This window comes from Meles meles, chromosome 7, assembly GCF_922984935.1.
Source record: "Meles meles chromosome 7, mMelMel3.1 paternal haplotype, whole genome shotgun sequence".
Classification (NCBI taxonomy): Eukaryota; Metazoa; Chordata; class Mammalia; order Carnivora; family Mustelidae; genus Meles; species Meles meles.
The window spans coordinates 67,031,020-67,049,535 of record NC_060072.1 but is presented as its reverse complement, the minus strand read 5'-3'; the positions used below and the strand labels follow the sequence as shown (position 1 = coordinate 67,049,535).

General features: G+C 33.5%; 1 protein-coding gene across 4 annotated transcripts in view; it reads left to right on the top strand.

Annotated features, from left to right (window-relative positions):
• Positions 1-18,516, top strand: part of CCDC91 (coiled-coil domain containing 91) — a 378,569-nt gene that overhangs the window by 41,367 nt on the left and 318,686 nt on the right. The window contains exon 1 of one of the 4 annotated variants that reach the window (XM_046013620.1): positions 12,124-12,172. The exons of the other annotated variants lie outside the window; for them this stretch is intronic. The gene's annotated coding sequence lies outside the window, so the exon portion shown is untranslated. Of the gene's footprint in view, positions 1-12,123; positions 12,173-18,516 lie in introns of those variants that run through there. 4 annotated transcript variants of the gene reach the window in all.

The window sequence follows — 18,516 nt, the reverse complement described above, 5'->3', positions numbered from 1 at the left end:
TTTAATAATGTGTTATTTACATTGCAAAACAGACACAAATATAGTACTTTGCAAAAGATAATACAAAACACATTTCTTTTAATTTAGGTGGAATATTTCTTCTCACACTCTGATGGATCATCTTACATGTCCCTTTCTCTTTAGGGTGGTATGTACACAACATCTTACAGCTCTCTGATGATAATCAAACTTTGTTATGGGCAGGGTTCAAGCCGGTCATTGGAGTGACTGAAATGACTCAGATGCCTTCAGGAGATCTACTTTGTTTTTTCTTTTTCTTCCTGGCTTCACTCTTTTGGACTGTCTTCTCTTTGGGAGTAGAACCCTGGTTGCTGGCTTTGGGCTCATTTCTTCACAGCTTTTAGTTACTTATTCAACAAATTATGAATAGAGTGTATAGTCTGTGTCTGGTACTATTCTAGGTATTGAAGATATAGTAATGAGTATTAAAAAGAAATATATTTAAGTGATAAGCACTATGTAGAGAATTAAAATAAAATGGTGTAACAATGCTTAAGAAAGTGTTTGTCCAGAGAGGACATTAAATGAGATCTGACTCTCAAGAAATAACTAGCCCTGCAAGGATCATGAAGATGAGCATTCCAGGGAATAGCTTAGGCAAAATACACTAAAGTGGGACTGACCTTGCATGTGAAGAAGTAAGATAAGGCAGTTGAGTTCATAACTTAGCAGATGAGGAAAGTTTTATGATCAGAAAGAAACGGGGCTCCTTGCCTTCTATCTCTAGTTGGAAACATCGCAAGGAAAGATTGATTGATTTGGCTGGTATATTCTTGGTTAGGTCTGCCATTATTGTAGTATTTGAAACCCTGTTCTTTTTAAGAAATCATGTTATTATATTATTCACTTTATAGTATTTTAGCTAAGTTAGGTTCTATTCCTAACCTAGAAAGAACTTTTACATTAGATTTCCAAGGTGAGCTTAATATGTTTGAGTACTTAATTTAGATACTGAAATGCTATATATTATGGATATTAGAAGCCTCAAAAAATTCCCCCCAAATAGTGACCATATGGTGACTAACTGGCTCTACTACTATTACAGAATTTTAACAATACTTTTTTTTTAACGTTGTAATTTTGGGTTTTGAATATGTGGGTTGTGAAAAATAAACTGGAAATCTTGTCTCTTGGGTTGGAATCTGGTGTGGCTTCAAATGACAAATAAAATATTTTAGTATGTACATGCCAGGTAAAATTTCGAATGGATTTTCCATAGGGTACAAACTTTTGAAGCCAAATATGTAAAGTGATTTTATACTTGCAGACAGATTCCTGTTGAGTTACATTGGTTTTATTAACTTATGGTGGGAAAATCAGTAGGTGATTAAGCAAACAACTAAAGAAATATCTTTGTACATCCTTTGTACAGTTTGTTCCTGTTTACTTGTCACAGGTTGTTCAGGGAAGAGTTCTGAGATGATGTGCCAAAAGTTGGTATCCTGAGTCCAGTGGGTTTTTTCTTTTTGTTTTTAAAATGACAGGTGTATTTCAAGATCTAGAATATCTTGTTTTGTTCCAAGGAATTATCCTAGAAGAATTGAAATTAGTAATTTTAGATTTTTAATTGTACTTCAATGAAGATATGTATATTTTCTTCCTTCTAATTTATTTGAGAATTTTAGGAGAAGTACATTGTGTAACTATTAGGGTGGCCAGTTTAGAAAGGTCTAGGTAAATTTATTGTCTTTCAGCTTGCATTATTCTTATTTATATGAGTGGCTGGAGATGTCACATGTAATTTGAGGTCTACATCTGGTTTTATGTTGAGTGAATCTGATCTAGGCTCCGCTGTCTTCAATGGTGATTTTCCCAGCTGTAAATTAGGAGTTGGCATTGAAAAGCATGTGGTTTTGTGTAAGTAGAATTCAGATTGTGATGTTTTCTCTCACTTCATAATTCTAATTTTAGAGTTTTAGTTTTTATTTAGTTTTTTTAAATAATTCACTCCAGAAAAGTCTAAAATCTGATTGTCCATATATTGCCAGAAACATTGATGGTCAATGGTTTGTCAAAGTGAATATCCTTAGTAGAAATTTGGTGAAGCATTTACTCATCTACTCATAGAATTGTAACCATGAATTTTCTATCTTTTACTTGTAGAGTCTACAGGAAACCCTTTGTGTTTGCATTCTCAAATTTCTTGGAAACACAGAGCTATCTGTGGAATTTTCCCTTCATTGGTAATAAAAAGGGAAGAATGGGGGATAAGTCTCCTTGAGCCACTTACTGCTCTTTTGACTTTCCTTAAAAAAAACTAACCTTTCAAAGTAGTAGTTTGAATTGAAGAGGGTTACAATTGGAATACTACAGGTACTATGAAGTCTTTTCTTGCATCTGTTACCTACTTGTGCAGTGCCATCTACTAGATTATAAATGCCTTGAGGACTGAAGTTACTATATATTCATCTTTGTGTTGTTACTCTTAGCTTCTCACATAATTTATACAGAGTAATATAGTGGGTTTGTTGAATTAAATTGGATTGATTTGAATTAGAGGGGATGGGGGATTTGGCAGATGGAAAAACAGGGCTAATCTGAGAAGCTAAATCTTACAGTCCTTCTAGATACCTTGTTTTAGTTTAAGTAATCAAGAATCGTGATGTTTTATTTACCTTTAAAACCCTTATGATCGACTAGTCAGAAATTGTAACGTGGCCTGTTACCAGCTAGGAATTTACCTTTCAATAAGCTGCTCTGTGTGATGGTTAAAAAATGCCATTACATCTATTGTTTCAGGGGATAGTTCTCATCAGTTAATTTCTAGACTAAATTCTTCAGTTTTCATTTGTTGCTCTCCCGTTTAAAAAACTAATGTGTACTTTACATATATTGTGAAATGTACACATAGGAGGCGTATAATTTGTTGTGTTCTGACAAATGTATATATAACTTTCTACTGTATACTGTAATTAAGATATAAAACATTTCCATTTCCCCAGAAAGTTCTTCAGTTCTCCTTGTACTCTCTCTACACCATTTACCTCATCCCCTGATCCACTCTTCTGATTTCTTTTACATAGGTTAGTTTTACCTGTTCTTGATCTTCCTACAAATGGAATTACATATTATGCACTCTTTGCGAGTAGCTTAGGCTGCCCAGCATAATGTTTTTGATTTTTTTTTTATTATTATTAAGTCAGTTCACTTCAGTTCACTTTCATGACACATGAAATTTACTGTCTTCACCATTTTAAAGTATACAAGTCAGTGGTATTTTTTATTTTTATTATATACATATATTTTTTTAATTTTAAAAAAATTTAAAAAAATTTTTTTCAGTGTTCCAAGATACATTGTTTATACACCACAGTGCAGTGGTATTAAGTGTAACCACATTGTGTTACCATCACCACCATCCATCTACAGATCTCTTTTCATCTTGCAAAACTGAAACTTCATCCTTATTTCTTAATTTAAAAGACATTTTCTGAAAAGAGGTTATAACACAAACTCCTTAATCAACTCAATTGGATATTGTTTATAAGAATATTTTTTGGGGTGGCTCAGTAGGTTAAGCATCTGCCTCCAGCTCAGGTCATGATCCTGGAGTCTCTTGATCTAGCTCCATGTCGGCCTCCCTGCTCAGCACGGAGCCTGCTTCTCCCTCTGCTTCTCCCCATTTTCTTGCTCTTTTTCTCTCACACTCTCTCTCTCAAATAAATAAAATCTTTAAAAAAATTCTTTTTTTTTTTTGGTGAGAGTGGTTAGTCATAAAAATGGTATGTACATACCTTAAAACATAGTTTATATTTATAGTCCAGTCTTCTGATATTAAGTCCACATCTTTCCTGTGAGCATAGGTCTGCTGATTGGCATTCATCATGGCCTTTTTAAAATCACACCTTTAACCATTATCTTCAATATCTAGTTTGATTTTCCTTTAAGTATAGTGAGACAGTTGAAAATAGTCCCAGTGGTTACTGTACCAAATTTTTATAGTCTTGCTTCTTGAAAATGTCTTTTTAAAAACAACTAGAATTTATCAGATTGTTATGAAATATTCAACTTACTCATGGAAACAGTGACTTCAATTCTTAAAGATTTTAAAAATATTTAATCAAGTTATATAATAATATTAACAAATAAACTCGGATAAATATGTTAAGAACAAAACAACTGATTCTCAGTAGTGTATGGTCAACCTGTGGGAGCACAGTTGCAGGGTATGTCTTAGTAGCCTTAACACTTTCTTTAACATGGTAAGAATCAAAAGTAATGGGGAGTACAGGTTTATTTCATGATTAACTTATGGGTTATTTAATGGAAGACAATTAAAAGAAACTTGTACTGTAGATACTAAATTGATAATTTAAAAGTTTTTAAAACTTTCATTATCATATTACAACAAGCAGTCTGCTGTCTTCCTTATTGTCATAGTGAGTTTATTTGTGCATAAAATGAAATCATAGTTTTTGTTTGAGTTATCTGTTGTTGTGCAGCAAACAGTCCCAAATTTTAAAGGATTAAACAACTGTTTTATTTCATTCACAATTTTGTGGGTCGGGAATTTGGGAAGGATTTTGATGGTTATATACTGTTGTGGTCATCTAGCACTGAGGCTACAATTACTGGAAGAGTGGGAGATTCATTAAGTATCTTTCTCTTCATGTGCTTGCTCCACATGGCTATTTTGAGTTCCCTTGCAACATAGGAGTCTCAGGATAGTCAAATTTCTTCTGTGGAGAGTGGCATTATCCAGAGCAAGTTTTCCAAAGGACGGTAAGTTGAAGCCATCAGGTCTGAGCCTGGAAAATGGCACATTGTCATTTCTGCCACATACTACTGGTCAAAACCATCACGGAGGCATAGACTCCACTTCTCTATAGGATGCATGCCAAAGATTTTGTGGCCATTTTTAATCTGACACAGGTTTAAATGGTCTATACAATTGATGACATTTTTATTTTTAAAAGCCTGAGAGTATTTCTGGTGGATGTCAACATTGCAGTCTGTGGAAGAACACGTGAGTCTGTATTTAACTGATTCAAATTGTAAATGAATATGAAACATCTGGAGAGTTAAACTGATGAAGGATAGAATGCTGGCAGCAACGTCATTATAGTAATGACTGCTGGACAGTTCTAATTTATCAGTTCAGCTCCTGTTTTACCAGTAGGTTTGAGTTTCAGTCTCTCAGAGCATTTAAAAAAAAAAAAAAAGAGAGAAAAACAAAATTCAGTAACATATAGATGAAATTGAATTTTAATCTTTTGGCAGGCTGCAAATTCCATTTGGTAGCTTGGTAACAGACATTTTAGACAACAGTGTGATTTGGTTTTAAGTGGAGTAGGTCATTTTCAAATGAATTAAATAATTTGCAAGTAACTTTTTTCTTCTTTGTTACTTACGCTAGAAGTAGTGTCATTTATGTGTATAGTATATAGATTGGTAAAATTTACCTCTGATTTTAAATACAGTGTCCTGGGACGCCTGGGTGGCTCAGTGGGTTAAGCCTCTGCCTTCGGCTCAGGTCATGATCCCAAGGTCCTGGGATTAAGCCCCGCATTGGGCTCTTTGCTGGGCGGGAGCCTGCTTCCTCCCGTCTCTCTGCCTGCCTTCTGCCTGCTTGTGATTTCTGTCTCTCTCTGTCAAATAACTAAATCTTTATAAATAAATAAATAAATAAATAAATAAACACAGTATCCTTTATTATCACTAATGATAAAGGAAAATCAGATCCTCCAAGTATCATTTCTTTCAATGACACACTGTGATCTTTTTTGATGGCCTATGAAGATGCAGGGAAGAATATCTAAAATGATCATTAGAAATACCTTCTTTCACTAGGTTTTGCCATGCTTTGCTCTGGGAAGTAATACCACTTTTATTAAGATCAGCCAACATTAGAGTGTTGTTTTGTTAGATCTGAGACTATCTATTTCAAAGAAATTCTTTTTAATCTGTATGAAATGAATGTAACTAATAATGGTGTTGACTTATTTTTTGAATAAAGCAGAAATGGAAATACTCTTCCTTTCCTCGTGATTGTTTGATGCTGGTACCTGGTTTTCTGATGGTGCCCAAAGGAATTACTTTCAGATGTTAAATCCACTATAATTTTAAGTGATTCCTCTCTTTAGTTAAAGACTGGTTATTTCCAGTGACTTGTATAACATTGTTATTAGTAATTACTCATTAAATTTCTTATGTACTTTTGTTTTATTACATAATGCATAGAAATAAATAATTTTTGGTAGTCATTAACATATTTCCCTTATTTTATATAAATATGTATTAGGTAGAGGTAATTTTCTGTGGAAGAGTATTACTATTCAGCTTTGTTCTCTTATATATAATGTAGATACTCTGAATAGCAGGATAAAATTATATTTATAAGCTTAATGTCACTGTTGTATTATAATATGCCTTTTCTTTCTTCCATTTACTCTTTCTTGTCTTTCTTACTTGAATTATTTTATTCTATAAATTATTTTAATATCTACTATTTTTATCTTGAAGTATGATTTTTTCATATGAAGTAGAAAAACCGAAAAACTGAGACTGCTGTACTCAAAACAGTTCACATGAAAGTTTATATACTATATTAAAACATGGCTCAGATTATGTAAAATGATGTGTAGTCCCTGTTACCTTAAAATTGGCCATGTGGTGAAACATGAAAACCTTTCTTAGTAACTAGAGTATCTTTAAAACCTATAAAATACAGGTGAGCCCCAATTTAGGACCACATAAAAAGTGAAAATCTGATTTATGGAAATGGTGAGGACTTACTTTCATTATAGAATGATTTTCCCCCAGTTTGTTGAAAAATACACTTTCATGTATAATGTACATATATAATATGTATAATGTTTTTGCAGTTAAGCAGTTTTCAATACTTAATACTTTTTACTTTTTGTGTAAATATAATAATGATGATACATTTTATTTTTTTTTATTTTTTTTAAGACTTTATTTATTTATTTGACAAAGAGATAGAGAGCACAAGTAACCAGAGCGGCAGGCAGAGGGAGAGAGAGAGCAGGCTCTCCGCCAAGCAGGGAACCTCATGCGGGGCTTGATCCCAGAACCCTGGAATCAGTGGCTGAAGGCAGCCACTTAACTAACTGAGCCACCCAGGCATCCCGATACATTCAATTTCTAAAAAATATTTCATTTATTTATTTGTCAGAAAGAGAGAGGGACCACAAGCAGGGGGACCAGCAGGCTCCCACTGAGCAGGGAGCCCCATATGGGACTTCATCCCAGGACCGTGGGATCATGACCTGAGCCGAAGGCAGATGCTTAACCGACTGAGCCACACAGGTTCCCCTGATGATACATTTTAACTAGAAAATTGTTCACAGCTACCCTTCTTTTACAAAACCGAACATTTACCTCCCTTTAGTCACTTTAATTTGAATATAGTAGGTATGGTTTCTGAAGACTTTCATAGAAAAACAGTAGGTAAAAGTATATACAACTGTGGAATTTTATAATAATGGAATTGAAAATTAGTAGTTTTATTTGTGTATTTATTTGTAGTTTTATTTGTGTATTTATTTTTGCATTACTGTGTTATTAGTGATTGACTTATTTTCTTTGATTTTTCATGTAACTCTGAGCATATATCTAATAGTTATGCTATATATATATATAAAACATGTATATATATGCATTACATATACTTGTATTACATGTATATGTATATGTGTATATTTTTTTACATTGTGGTAGGCAGAAAAATGTCCTCCAAAGGTAACAGGTCCTAATCCCTGGAATCTGTAAATGTTACCTTATTTGGAAAAAGGTTTTTGCAAATATGATTTAGTTAAGGGTTTTATCACGTGATTATTCTATCTTAGGTTTATTCACTCATTTAGGAAATAATTATTGAGCATTTATAGTATGTCAGCCATTGGACTTGCTGCTGGGGATATGATAATGGCCAAGAGAAGGATATTTAATGAATAATAACAAAAATCTTTGAAATTAATTAAGTAGGGGAAGCAAAGTAGAGGATCTTGAAATAGATCACCATACATACAAGAAGGTTATATATGAAAATTCAGTTCAGGTTAATGCGTATGTATTATTTAGCAAATAGTTTGGGCATATTTGGCTACCCATTTGGGATAAATAAAGTTGGATCTTTATCTTACATGATATACAAAAATAAATTCCACATGGAAGGACTTAGTAAAAATTCTTTAAATGTAGGAGAGGACATGTGCATCCTTGGGGTGAAGGAGACCTTAACCACCACTGTAAACCCACAAAAAAATATATTTGTATGAAACCTAACTTCTGAATGAAAAAATACACTATATAAACAGTGGGTTTGGTGAAAACATTTGCAATTCAGAGGAAGGCCGAAGTTGATCTGTTATTTGAAATAACAACTTAGATATTGACACAAAGGGAGCATATAGCAAGCAATTTAAGAACCATAAGCAAAAGGTATGAGGAAGCAAATTCAAGTGGCCAAAAACATGTAAAAAGATGTTGAAACTCATGAATAGAAGAATGCAAATTAAAGTACTGATATAATATTACTGTGTCTATCAAATTCCTCTTTCAGACCCTGCTGTTTATTTCCAGGGGGTAGAGGGGGTGGAGGGAGAAAGAAAAAGGAAAGAACCAACAATAATTTTTTGCTGGCAAGCACCTAAAGGAAAAGTTATTTTTGTACTTTGCTGGTAGAAATGTGGATTAATGGAGCCTTTTTGGAAGAATATCTGACACTGGTTAAAATTAAAAACAAAAACAAAAACAAACCTATATACTGATTGATGTAGCAATCCTATTTTTAAAAAATCTAGCACATAGAAACATACCTACACACCTAAAGGTTTCTGTACAAGCATTTGTATTGTCAAAAATTTGGAAACTAAATATATGCCTATCAGTGGAGGAATGGTTGAATAAATATGTATCTATTATGCATCTACAGGATGAAAGCTTAGTAACAGTAAGAGGGAAACAGATACACGAGGGATTTCCATTTGGATATTTGTGGGGGATTTGGATATTATTAAGTGAGAAAAATAAGATTGAAAAATGTGCATGATATTTTATATTAAAAAATATAGTGAAAATACCATTATATATGTAGATGTGAAAATAAGAGTACATATCTGTGTATGTTATATGAGAATAGAGATATAGGTTAGGTATATAGTAGGTTGTTAACTTGGACCATTTGGGTGGGTGATGGGTGGAGCTAACATGGGGGTATGAGGAAGGAAGAGATATGTGAGGTTGGGAATCATGTCTACAAAGTAAGAAGAAAGGCGAATTAAAAACAAGTTTTATGGTAGTATGATCATATCTATGCATTAAAGTTAAAATCATGCATTTATGTATTAATATATATGAAAATTTTAAAAAAATTGCATGTAGTGGTATTAATTACTATATTCTTTTGGAAAGGAGAATAGTTAAATTGTTATGTTGATGGAACATTATGCAGATATAAATAATACAGTTATGAGACTGTAATTATTAAGCCATTAATGACTGTGAACTATATTTATGATGTAATATATGAAAAAATAATTTATAGTCTCATGTTTAAATATATATGTATGTATTTAAGTACTGGAATGGAATAGGGTAGAATGAAAATACTATAGGGGAGAGTATAGTGAATTGTTTTTATTTTGTTCTGACAAATTCTGGAGAAAAATATAGCTTAAATGCTATAAATCCAACTTAAATACTCATATTAAAAATTAATGTATATAGATTTTGTTTGTGATAAAACATTATTTAATTATGTCTTTAGGCATTTGCAGGCTGTTTAAATTTGGAACCAACTGAGCATTTTAAAAATCAATATCTTACTCCAAAAGTTCAAGTTTTTCTTGATTTATTAATGAGAAATCTTTGGTTTCATGTGCCATTATTTCTTACTAGGAGAAAAACTTTGGGTCTCTGAAAGTAATTAGGGAAGTTTCATCCTTTCTTTAAGTCACAGTATTGTTATAGATTCAGACAGCCAATTCTATTAATAGCTTAGGCATTGTACATTATTATGTGATGATTGAAATCTTTACAAACTCTTTGAATCTGAATGAAGGTATGAGGAATAAAGAGCAGAAAAAGAAGTAGAATTGGCTCTTCATCCTTTATCTTATTTTGAGATACCTTTCCAAATCTCTCATATGCTTTATTGTTTTTAGGTGTTTGTAGTGTATCTTACCTCACCTTAGGTTTTATGAGAGTTTGTGCCCTTTGTATTTATCTGGCATTGGTTGTCTGAATTTTCTTGATTTGTATTTGTTGTCTTTAACTGATTTTGAAAAATTTTCAGCCATCATCTTTTCAGATAGTTTTTTTGTGTCATTCTCTTTGGCTTCTCTTTCTAAGATTTTAATTACAAATATTATAGACCCTCTGATACTGTTTTGCAGCCCATGACCAGCCATGGTTTTTTTCTTTTCCTCAGAGTATGTTTGTGTGTATTTAAATTTAGGTACAGTCTTTTGATTTATTTTTAAGTTTACTGATTTTTTTTCGTCTATTCTGTGCAGTTTGATAAGTCCAAAAGGAAGTTTCTTCCCTGATACTGTGGTTTTCATGATCAGCATTTCCATTTTACTTTTATTTTTGATGGTTTCCATCTATCTGTTGATATCCACTTATGCATGTTTTCTACCTTTCTGTTATACTCTTACATTAAGCACAGTTACTTTTTCTTTCTTTCTTTTCTTTTTTTTTTATGTCCCTATCATTTGGATCATCTCTTGGCCTAGTTTTGTTGATTTGTCTCTTGACTTCTTTGTTTCTTTTCTTTTTTTTCTTTTTCTTTTTCTGCTTGCTTGTCTAATAATTTGTGTCACCATTTGTAAAAAGGACTGAGATAAGTTGTATTGATGCTACAAAATGGACATACCTCTTTTTCTTCAGGTCATTGATGTTAATGTTTCTAAAACATTCAGAATTAATACAGCATGAAAGTAAGGCAGATATGTGATAAAATTGGCAAACCAATTCAAAGGTAAAATGCAGTGTAAGTCAAAACATTTTAAAAGGGACACATTTAAGGTTTTTTTTTTTTTAATTTTAAAAAAGATTTTATTTATTTAGCAGAGAGAGAGAGATCACAAGTAGGCACAGAGGCAGGCAGAGAGAGAGGGAGAAGCAGGATCCCCACTGAGCAGAGAGCCCGATGCGGAGCTCGATCCCAGGACCCTGAGATCATGACCTGAGCGGAAGGCAGAGGCTTAACCCACTGAGCCACCCAGGAGCCCCTTAAGTTTTATTTTAACCAAGTTCATACTTTAACTTTTTGAATATATGTAGAATTAAGAGAAAAACTTTATTTTGAAATAATTATAGATTTACTAACAGAGAAGTTCTGCTTACTTTTCCTCCATTTCCCAAATGGTTATATTTCATGCAAGTACAGGGTAATATAAACAGGAAAACTGAGAGTCACACAACGTGTGTGTATAATTCTTTGTCATTTTATCCCATCTGTAGATTCGTATCACCATTCCCTCATCAAAATAGAGAACTGTTCCATCATCAGTAGGATCTCCCTTGTGCTACCCTTTTATAGTCAGTCCTACTCCCTCCCCTCCGCCATCCCTAACCTCTAGAAACCACTCATTTCTTCTCCATATTTACAATTTTGTTATTCTGACAATGTTATATAAATGGAATCATACCTTATGTGACCTTTTGAGATTAGCTTTTATTTATTTTTTCACTCAGTATACTGCCCTTGACATCCATTCAACTAGTTGTTTCAGTAGTGCTCTTTTTTTCTCCTTTTAATGCTGACTAATGCTTCAGTGGTGTGGATGTGGCACAGTTTGTTTAATAACTACTTATTTTAGGGCATTTTTATTGTTTCCAGCTTTTGGATATTAAAAATAAAGCTGTGTCCAGTCATGTACAGATTTTTATGTGGATATATAAGTGTTCCTTTCTTTGGGAAAAATGCCCAGAAGATCTTATTCCTAGATCTTGTGGTAAGTATATGTTTAATTTTTAAAGTAACTGACAATGTATTTTCCCAAGTGTCTGTACCATTGTACATTTGTGCCATCATTGTTTGAAAGATCCAGTTTCTCTGTATTCTTGCCAACATTTGGTATTGTCACTGCCTTTTTTTTTTTTTTCTTTTTTGAGGTCTCAAGACCCTGAGATCAAGACCTAAACTGAGATCAAAAGTCAGATACTTAACCAACCGAGTCATGTAGGTGCCTCTCACTGCTTTTTATATTAGCTGTTCTAATAGTTGTATAGCAATATCTCATGGTTTTTTTAATTTGCATTACGCTAATACCTAGTGAAATGTTGACTGTTTTTTAATTTGCTTAGCTATCATTTCTCTTTGTATATCCTCTTTGGTGGAATGTTTATATATATTATCCATTTTCTAATTAGGTTGTTTGGATTTTTTTTTTTTTTTTTTTTTACAATTGAGTTTTGAGAGTTCATTACATGGACCTGAGTCCTTTGTCAGCAGATATGTGGTTTGTAGATATTTTCTCCCAGTCTGTAGCTTTTCATATGGCATTGTATTTCTTTTTTGTTTGTTTGTTTTTTGAAATACTTACAGATGTATGGAAAAGTTGTATGCAGTCCAAATGATTCCTGTATACTCTTCATCCAGATTTCCCTAATGTTAACATTTTACCACATTAAAAAAAAAATCCTTCTCTGTCTCTCTTTGTATGCATATACATCTGTGTTTGTGTGTGCGTGTGTGTGTGTGTGTGTACACATAGGCCAAATACATATTGTTATAATTTAGCTTAATAGGAAAATAGACTAGAAAATAGGAAAATGGACTGAACAATAGAAATAAAAAAGTAAACCAAGAGCCTTATAGATTTGGCTATGATGGAGTAATACAGTTTAGATTACCATCTCGTTATAAATGACTATGATATTGGACAAAATACATGAAGCAACTATTTTCAAGCATTCAGTAAGAGACAGCACAGGGCTGTGATCCTTGAGAACTAGAAAACACAGCAGGTTAACTTCATATTCTCCCTAGCTTTCTACCTGAGTACACTTTCCCTGACCTAAGGAATTGGAAACTAGCTAGGGAATTGTGATTTTGATGGGTAGAGGAAACAGAGATTGGAGTTTGGGGAATCATGAGGCATTTGAAATTTGCAGATAGGGTATTGGAGAGGGAGTTGCAGGGAACTAACTTCAGGAATCTGCATTAGAGTTTCCTTTAAACCTTAAATCTTAAATATATATGCACCTAATAAGAGCTTCAAAATATGTGAAGGAAAAAGTGATTGAGGACAAAAAGGCATATTCATAATGGTGAAGAGTACTCTTTTTGGGGGGGAAGGGCAGAGGAGGAGGGAGAGAAAATCTTAAGCAGGCTCCATGCTCAGTGTGGATCCCTATGCGGGGCTCAATGTCACAACCCTGAGGTCATGACCTGAGCTGAACCAAGAGTCAGATGCTTAACTGAGTGAGTCCCCTGGGTGCCCTGAACAGCACTTCAATCAGTGTGACCTGGTGACAATTGTAGACTGCTACACCCAGTAGTTTCAGAATATACATTTTTTTTCATATGCACATGGAACTTTTACCATGTCTTTCTTTTGGGTACCTAGTGGAGGTCTTCATGATGGACATTTTAATTGTTATTATCTACTTTTAATTTTTTGTGTGTGTTCAGTGGGTATAAAGTAGTAGTAGAATTTCATTGTTTTAAAATTTGTATTTCCCTGATAATCTTGGAGGTTGAGAGTCTTATTCACTCAAAAAAAAAAAAAAAAAAAAAAAGAGAGTTTTACTCATTCAACAAGAATAGAGTACCACCTCTATGCCAGTCACTTCTAGGTGTTGGAGATACATTAGTGACCAAAACTGGCAACTTCTGTTCTTGTGAGGTTATATTTCGTGTGTGTCAGGGAGACAAACAATAATCATAAAATCAAGAAATAGATAAATAAAGTATGTTAAATGGTAAGTGCTGTGCAGGGAAGGAAGAATTGGGAATGCTGAAGGGAAGGTTTTATTTATAATTGGGTATTTACAATGGAAAGGATATTTGAGCAAAGACTTGGTGGAAGTAAGAAACTCAAGCACCTCTCTGAGGAAAGAGTATTCTAGGTAGAAAGGATAGTTAATGCGGAGTCTTAAAGCATTAAAAAAAACCAACTGGCTACCTGTATTAATATTAGCCAAAGTCAACTTAAAAATCACTTTAGGACTTGATCATTTTATAAGGATAAAAAGTTAAATTCATAAAGAATGTTAAGCATCAAATATAAAGCAAAAAAATGGATAGAAATGTAAGGAGAAATTGGTACCTCTACTATAATAGTGAGAAATTTTAACTCATTTGTGATTATTAATAGGTGAAGCAAAAACAAAACAAAAACCCAGCAAGGATGTGGATCTAAATAGTATATTCTGTGGACATATAGAGAACCTAGTATATATAGAATAAAAAAGACACATAACTATAGTTAAATCAGAGATTTAAAAGATACTGAGAAATAAAAGCTATCTAAATCAGAAATGAAGAAGTAAAATTGTCTTTGTTCACTGATGATAATGATACTTAGAAAATCCTGAAATTACACACTCAAAACTGTTGGAATTAATAAATGAATTCAGCTAAGTAGCTGGATACAGAGTCAACACACAAAACCATTTGCCTTTCTGTATAGTAACAATGAACAATCTGAAAAGGAAATTAAGAACAATTCCATTTATAGTAGCATCAAAAAGAATAAGATACTCAGGAGTTAACTAAGGAGGCGAAAGACTTGTATGATGAAAACTATAAAACATTGTTCCTAGGAAGATGTTGCTACGGCTGAGGTCGAAGAGGTTGCTGCCTGCATTCTCCTCAAGGATTTTGGACTCTTAATCTCACAAAACAAACTGGGGGTTGCTGGGGGGAAGTGGGATTGGGAGAGGGGGAGCGGGCTATGGACATTGGGGAGGGGAGGCGAACCATAAGAGACTATGGACTCTGAAAAACAACCCGAGGGTTTTGAAGGGTCAGGGGTGGGAGTTTGGGGCAACCTGAGGGTTTTGAAGGGTCAGGGGTGGGAGGTTGGGGGAACAGGTGGTGGGTAATGGGGAGGGCACGTTTTGCATGGAGCACTGGGTGTTGTGCAAAAAGAATGAATACTGTTATGCTGAAAAAATAAATAAAATGAAAAAAAAATGCTAAAAAAAACAAACAAACTATAAAACATTCCTGAAAGAAAGATGACATAAATAAATGGAAAGGAATCCCATGTTCATGGATTGTAAGACTTAAGATAGTTAAGATTTCAGTACTAACCTAAGTGATCTACAGATTTAATCCATTCCCATCAAAATCACAATTTTTTTTTCAGAATTTAAAACCCATCCTTTAATTTATATGGAATCTTGAGGGACCCTGAATAGCCAAAATGTACCTGAAAAAAAGAACAAAGCTGGATGACTAACACTTTATAATTTTAAAACTTACTATAAACTAAGCAATCAAAACAGTGTGGTATTGGCAGAAAGACAGATGTATAGATCCATGAACTAGAAGGGAGAGCCCAGAAATAAACCCTCTCATATTTGGTGAAGTGATTTTTTGGTAGGGGTGCCAAGGCCATTGGATGAGCAAAAGATAGTATTTTCAACAAGCAGTGCTGGGAAAAGTTGATATCCACATGCAGCAGAATGAAGTTGGACTCTTTACTAATACCGTATACAAAAAATAATTCGTAATGATCCATGACCTAGTGTGAGATCTAAAACTATAAAACTTTTAAAAGAAAACATTGAGCAAAACTTTGACATTGGATTTAACTATGGTATCTTGGATGTGACTCTAAAAGCAGAGGCAATGAAAGAAAAAAAATAGACAAATTAATCTTGATGGAAAAAGTTTGTGCATGAAGGATATAAACTATCAACAGAGTAAAAGATAACCCACAAAATGGGAGGAACTATTTGCAAATAAAGGATTAAAATCCAGAATATATACAGAGCTCCTAAAATTCAACAGAGAAGACAAACCAGCAGAGTAAAAAATTGATAAAGGACTTGAATAGAAATTTTTTCAAAGAAGATACACAAATGAGCATATGAAAAGAAGGTCAACATCATTAACTATTAATGAAAATCAAAACAACGAGGTATTATCTCATATTCAATAAGATAGCTATTATTGAAAAAATAAATACTAAGTGTTGATGAGGATGCAGAGAAATTGGAACCCTTGTGTGCTATTACTGGGAATGCACAATGGCACAGCTATTGTGTAAAACAGTACAGTAGTTCCTCAAAAGCAAAACTAGAATTGCCAGATGATCCAGCAATTTCTCTTCAGGGGATATACCCAAAAGAATGAAAAGCAGGTTCTTGAAGAGATGTTTGTACACTAATATTAATAGCAATATTTTTCATGATAAAACCTGGAAGCAACCCAAATACCTATAGAAAGATGAATGGATAAGCAAATTGTGATATTCAATAGACTATTGTTCAGCCTTGAAAAGAAATAACAGAGTGTCTGGGTGGTTAAACGTCTGAGTTTTGATTTCCGCTCAGGTCATGATCTCAGGTTTGTGAGATCGAGTTTTGTATTGTGCTCTGGGATGGTTGTGTAGCATGCTTAAGATTCTTTCTCTCCTTCTCCCTCTGCCCTCAACTCCTCACCTCACCTCACCTCTGCCCTCACCTCCTCACCTCACCACATGCTCTCGCTCTCTCTCCCTCTCAAAAAAAACAAAAAAGGAATTTCTGACATGTGCAACAAAATGGAAGAACTTTGAGGACATGATGCTGTGTGAAATAAGCAGTCATAAAAAGGCAAATACTGTATTCCACTTATGTGATATACTTAGAGGAGTCAAAACTATAGAGGCAAAGTAGAGGAATGGCTGTCAGGGACTGGAGGAGAGGGGAATGGGGACTTGTTTAATGGTTTAGAGTTTCAGTTTTGTGAGATGAAAAGAGTTCTGAAGATGGATGGTGGTGATTGCACAACAGTATGAATGTACTTAATACCACTGAACTGTACACTTAAAAATGGTTAAGATAATAAATGTTATGTTTACCACAATAAAAGTAATGACAATACTGTTAGCAACTCTGTGCCAACTATTTTTTTAAACAGAATAGTCACATTTCTAGAAAAATATTACTTACAAAAATTGAGGGAGAAATTAAAAGTCTGAATCATCCTATAATTATAAGAAATTGAATCGTCCCACAAAGAAAGCAGCAGCCCAGATGTTTGCTAAGCAAGTTTCTACCAAAATTTTAAGAAATAGATTATTCCAATCTGTTTCAATGTCTTTTAATTAATAGAAAAGGAGGGATGTTGTACCAGCTAGTTCTGAAAGCCCCACATAACCGTGATACCTAAAACAGATGAAGACATTACGAGAAATGAAAATTACAGATATATGTCCCTCATATAGAAATCTCAAGTAAGGTAATAACACATTGAAACCAACTTTATGAAAGAAGGCATACACTTTTACCACATTTGGTTTATTTCAGGTGTACAAGAATGTTTTACTATTATATGATCCATGAATGTAAATGATGACATTAATAGATTAAAAGAAAAATCATGATAATTTTAATAAATACAAAAAAGCATTTAATAATCAATGTAAATTCATGGTAATAATGCTTAATAATAAGGAAAAGAGGAAAATTCTTTAATCTGTTGGGACAATTAAGAAAAAGTCATTAGCAGATATCTTTTAAAGTTGGGAAATATTAAAAACATTTTCTTTAAAAACAGGAATGATGTAGGCATGGCTGTTAAAACCCCCATTGTAGTTATTACTGCTACATAAGAAATCATCTCAAACTTAAGGACAAAACAACTAATAGATTCTGAAAGATACCTGGACAGTGCAGAATAAGGTTTGTTACTAGTCCACCCTTTATAATATATCAGTAGTATGACTTGAACACTGGACTTGATGGCTAGGGGCTGGAATCATCTGGCAGTATGTTCCTTTATCTGGTGATTTGATTTTAGTTGGTAGTTTGGGAACTAAATTAGGCAATAATTTAGAAAATTTACATGTGGCTTCTCTAAGTGGTCTCTCCAAATGGTGTGGTTTGGCCTTTTCCACATCATGGCAACTGGGTTCTAAGAGCAAGGAATACTAGAGCACAAGGCAGAAATGCAGTGCATTTTTATGATGTATATGGGGAAGTTATACAGTGTTAGTTCTGGTGTGGTGTATTGGTTGTGGAAGTTATATAATGACCTACAGAGATTCAAGGAAAGAGGACAGAGACTCTACAAATCATTGGGAGGAGTATTAGCGATACATTCTTAGAAGAATATGTGAGTTGGGAGATATTTTTGTTACCATCTTTGGAAAATATAATCACTGTATTGCCTCCTGTACTTAGCATTGTATTGGAGGACATAGCCAATGCTTTAAGACAAAAAAAAAAAAAAAAAAAAAGGAATTAGAGGTATTAGAATTGGACAGGAAGAAATAAAAGTGTTATCTGGAGGCAATATGATCATTTACATGTAAAATCAAAAGAATATAGGTAAATTATTAGAAGAGTTTGGCAAAGATGAATAGC